Raw genomic sequence first — 6000 nt, forward strand, 5'->3', positions numbered from 1 at the left:
TCCATCCCAGAAGACTTCTTTTTTGACTAACAAGCGTGTGGTATATCATATAAAAGCTGAAAAGGGACATTTAATAGCGATTGAGGCTATTAATGTGTTTTGTATACTTGAATGAGTGGTCCATAATTTTTTATGCTATAAAATGTGTTTCGTTAGTTTCTTAAACCTACAGTTTAAACACCTAACTTCTTCACGTAAAGGTCAAAATCGGATTAATTAGCACATATAAGATATAAAGCTTATAATAATGAATCAGTACATCAACTATTTACGTAATTGAGCTTTATGTTTTAGTGATATTACGAAAAAAAAAACACTTCTTCTCTTATAAAACCCATTCATACAAAGAAAGGCGTGCACAATACAGATCACAATTTATTGTATATTGTATATGCCTTGAACACTACAATCTTCACTTAAATACGATATTAATTGTCTTTCTGGTATACAGGTATAACACAGAATATAGCCTTAAACTAACAGTGCACGTGATGTCTGTGTATTCACGTATCTGTAGCATAAAACATGACTTAAGAATTTATTAAAAGCTTCATGTTGCACGTGCTATTTGCTAAGTTCAAGATTCAGTATTTTAGATAACCGAAAGCTCGTTTCTATGGTAACTGATTATCTGACAAAAAGTTCTGTAAAATGGAGCAAAGCTTGATTAAGTTTCGCTTGAAAGACGAAACGATTTTGAAGCCCTATTAGTTTCCATCTTTGATGAAATTATCTACTTCGTAGGCTAGAAATAGCATATTTACTGTATATAAACACTCAAGAGAGAGTGCCTCCAAGGTGTAAATAATATTATGTCGAAAATGATTTTGTTAATTTGTATGTATATAACCAAATCACTCATTTTGGTAAGCATAATAAAAAAAATTAATCACATCAAATGTTGTTTCATTTCTTTTTAACTAATAAACTGACAACTCAGTTTACTGATAGATATTGCTCTTTCTACTTCTACTGTTTTTATTCAGTTATTCTTCAAGTCAAAATCTTACCAAAGATGAGAAAAATAAATGTCTATTTCTAGCATTCTACTCTTACCAATAATTCAAACTGTCCAATGATTGATCGTTCAGAAAAGACAATCCTTGAAACACATTGAGCGGGTAAATATTCAAACGAGTAACAGGTACTAATGACTAAAACATAGTTTTGTAAATTTTCAACCTGTGGATTTTTTTGCTTTATTAAAAATATCTTTAAACACCCGAATGAAGTTTTTTTTTTTAATTTCATATAGGCAAGCACAAACGTTATAAGCACATTTGAAAATAGCTTTATTAACTATAAAGTACATTGAAAATGTTTTGTTTTTGTTGTTTTTTGAATTTCGCGCAAAGTTACACGAGGGCTATCTGCGCTAGCCGTCCCTAATTTAGCAGTGTAAGACTAGAGGGAAGGCAGCTAGTCATCACCACTCACCGTCAACTCTTGGGCTACTCTTTTACTAACGAATAGTGAGATTGACCATCACATTATAACACCCCCACGGCTAAAAGGGCGAGCATGTTTAGTGCGACGGGGATTCAAACCCGCGACCCTCAGATTACGAGTCGCACGCCTTAACACGCTTGGCCATGCCGGGCCCCGTGTCATGTGATAAAGCAAAGTTCTCTTTCTATTTTACCATTTCACAATTAGAACATGAAATTCAACATGTAAACTTTTTCACTTTTTTTTTTTTTAAATTCATGTTTCACTTACGCAAACAGATCATGTTGAAATAATAATTAAATAGCTATTGTTGTTGAACTGGTAGTCCATTTGAGTTACACTGTGGATTTTAGCAGCCACAACTACTCTTAATTTTCAATTAATGTCACAGGTTTGACATACAAGTACAGGTTTAATCTGATAGACGTTCATTGATGGGAATACCTCTCTTACTAAGATATACATGCTCACACAACATGTGAGTTGGCTTCATCTGGTTGTCTTTTGATTACAACGTTTTTTGTTTTCATTTTGAGTTCGTTAATTTAAACAGCTACGTCACTCAAATGTAGCTATATCACAATGACATCCAGTTATTAGGATTGTGTGACTTCATTCATTGATGCAAAATATTCTAACGATATTTTATTTTTATATACATTTCAAATTGCCAATTAACTCTTCCCCGTTCACGATCAATGAGGCGATAGCATTATCCATAAATAATTTGCAACATGTCTGATACTATTTGTTTGTTATTAAGCACAATGCTGCACAATGGGTAACCAGTGGTCTGCTCACAGCGGGTATGAAAACCGGATTGCTGAGCCACCGAGAAAGAAAAATCACACAGTGAGAAAGAAGTACGAATTACTGATTTGTAAAATAAAGATAAATCTCCACGATGTATCATTCAAAACGTGTTTCGAAGATCGCAGTTCAAACAGCAAAAGAACATGTTGTTAAAACTGGAGTTTAAATGCCGAGAAGATGAAAAACAAAATCCAGACCTAGAGTTAGCACTACTCGAAGAATTCAAAATTGAAATTGTTTTGAACATCGCCTTAGAAATAAACGTGAAGATACGGAATACGCACAGTTTTAGAGTTTGCAAATAAACTCTTCAAAAAACAATAACAACAACAAAAAACACAACTGTCTTCACAAAAATTGTGTAACCGAAACTTTTCTTTTATTTACGTGTAATCAGAGTCATGTGTTCAAACTTTGCAAAATACATAAAACCTAGGAAGCCAAACAAAGCTCCTGGAAGCAGTGTTGGAGGTTATGCTGGAGACGTAACTATGAGTTTGATGTGCAATCAACAATGATGTGAGGACATTTTTTCGTGACTTGGATATATTTTCCAAACTGGGGGTATTAGGAGGAAGGAACAGTATTCCAACATTTTGGATCCTCATGCAATGAGCTTTGAGTTTCAGCTCACTAATGAACCAAACTATAGATTTTCAGTGCTGAAAAAGGTTATATGGAGATGGTAACCTAAAGGTTATGAATTTAGAAGTCCTAATGATAATTCAATTGAAAGGTAGCAATAATAATCAAAAGCAATGCTTGAAGAAAAAGGTCAGAAGTCTTCAAACATATTCATATCTAATAAATGTCGTTATAATATTAGGGGTAAGAAAATGCCTCCAGAATATGACATGTTCCAAAACGAACGATGTATCCTTGATATTACAACTGTTATTATGGTTTACCATGATAACTAATATAACACATGAATACAAAACATGTTTTTCAACCTTTAATGAAAATGTTAGTATCAATAGTTTGGACCATCACTATCAATCAACGTGATAAATCAATAATAAGCATTTTTTTAATCGTTTGAATCACATAAACTACGTTTCAAACAAGAGACTGAGTAAGAGGTAATAATTAATCATTTTCTTATTAATATATAATTATTTACAATAAATTATATAGTTTAGCTAAACTTTGTGGTCATTTCAGATAAGGTTTTATTCAATTAAAAGAAGCGCTATGGGGAGTTTCCTAATTTATTTGACAGTTCTTTAAAAGTTATGAGACATTTTAGTTTATTAATAACTTTGTGGGAAGTTGGTCTTTAAGAAGTTTTTATACATACCGAATAATAGCTGTGACCTGCGTTTATTACTGGGCTCATTTATTTCATAATAGATGAATCTGTGGTTAAGATGGTATCAGTCAATAAGAGAGAGGAACAGGGGATACCACCCCCCCTACAATACGAATATATCTAATTAGTTTGGAGACGAGGTTGACACCCCGTCGAACAGGAAGCCAGCCACTCTTTTACTGGCGCTAGTTTCTATTAACGATTCATCAAGAAGAACAAAGTTTGTTTAAGATTGTCAGTTAAATGTCGTTAGCAGTCCCGCCACGACAGACCCCACAGAATGAGTTGACCTTTAGGGTCAACTGGGAAGTGGTACCACTCGTGATCTCGGGTGGTCGGAACTCCCAGATCCACTTTTTTTTATTATTATTGAAACGCAAAAGTAAGAGTAAAAAAGAGAAAATATGACGTAGGCGCAGCCTGTGTTTTTTGCACATTGGTGCCTTTTGAGAGAGCCTGCGAACGGAGGGGTTAGGTGGGTGAAAGGGATTATAACAACATCTTACACTTACCAAAACTTAAGAATTAAGTCTTTGTTTATTGGCGAATTACACATTTAGTGGTATTAACAGCGACTGACAACACAGAGAAAAAAGGATTGTTTTATTAATTATGTAGAATTTGATTTTTGTGTATTTGACAGAGTAACGTGACCTAAGATTTCTGTGTGAATATAAAACCAACCAAAATACAATATTATCATTTCAAACAAGTACAGTAATTTCTGTTTTATGTCTTTTCTGGAAGATAAATATCTATTTAATGATTTATGTGTAATCCATAATCTATTCACAGATCGTGCACTTACCATTATGCCGCATGTACAACGTGCATTATGTCAACATGCTGAACTTTATATGCTTTATATTTTGCTCATGAAATGCTAATTAACTGTCAATAGCGTAAACTAACTTTTGACATTCATAGAAATAATACATCCCTTTAACAATGATAAAGTAGGCTTAATTTGTGTGAAAAGAACTGTTATTCATTGTCATAATTCTTTAATATTTTAAATTGATAGAGGTGACAGAGCTATTTTTTGTCATTTCCATGTTAATATTAGTTGATTTTGTTGAAAATCATAGCAACTAATATCTTACGACTTTGAGAGTTACAAAGACAGTTGTAGCAAGTTAACGATTAAAGAAACCGGTTCGATAAGTATCTTACGACTTTTATGATTGCAAAGGCAGTTGTAGCAACTTTGTTTCTTTATTTTAGTTTGTTTTTTGTTTTTGGAATTTCGCACAAAGCAACTCGAGGGCTATCTGTGCTAGCCGTCCCTAATTTAGCAGTGTAAGACTAGAGGGAAGGCAGCTAGTCATCACCACCTACCGCCACCTCTTGGGCTACTCTTTTACCAACGAATAGTGGGATTGACCGTCACATTATAACGCCCCCACGGCTGGGAGGGCAAGCATGTTTTGGCGCGACTCGGGCGCGAACCCGCGACCTTCAGATTACGAAGCGCACGCCTTAACGCGCTAGGCCATGCCAGGCCCCTCTTTATTTTAGAATTTCGCGCAAAGCTACAGAAAGGTTAATCTGCGCTAGGCGTCCCTAATTTAGCAGTGTAAAACTAGAGAGAAGGCCGCTAGTCATCACCGCCCACCGCTAACTCTTGGGCTACTCTTTTACCAAATAATAGTGGGATTGATCGTACATTATAACGCCCTCAAAGTTGAAAAAGCACGTTTGGTGTGACGGGGATTCGAAGTCGCAACCCTAGATTACGATTCAAGTGTCTTAACCACTTGGCCATGCGGGGTCGTGTAATAAGTCAACAATTAAAGAATTCAGTTTGGTTTCGTATGACTTTTATGGTTACGAATGCAGTTCTAGTAAGTCAATGTTTAGAGAATCCGGTTTGGTAAGTAAGTTGATAAGATAACAAAATAAGAAAATAATTCACATCGATTAATATACAGTTTGAAACACTATATATGAAATAAAGTGTGTAAAATAAAACTGTTTATATGTTGTTAATAAACATATAAAAGCTACGCTCACTGCTGGAATTTAGTGCTTTAAGCTTTTAGGCTTAGCGTTACGCCATTGAAGGCAAAATAAAGCTGAATATAAAACTAAGTGGAGCCACGGAAAGACGGATCTGTTTGTTGTTGTTGTTTTTAATTACCGGATCTGTATGTTGTTGTTGTTTTTAATTACTCGCAAAGTTACTCGAAGATTATCTGCGTTAGCCGTCCTAAGTTTAAAGTGACAAGTTAGAGAGAGAAATTAACTAGTCAACATCACTCACTGCCAACTGTTGGGCTGCTCTTTTACCAAAGAATAGTGGGATTGACCGTCACATTATAACGCCCTTACGGCTGAAAGGGCGAGCATGTTTCGTGTGACAGGAGTTCGAACCCGCGACCCTCAGATTACGAGTCGAGTGCCTTAACCACCTGGCCATGCCGGGC

Source organism: Tachypleus tridentatus, chromosome 9 (genome assembly GCF_004210375.1).
Source record: "Tachypleus tridentatus isolate NWPU-2018 chromosome 9, ASM421037v1, whole genome shotgun sequence".
NCBI lineage: Eukaryota > Metazoa > Arthropoda > Merostomata > Xiphosura > Limulidae > Tachypleus > Tachypleus tridentatus.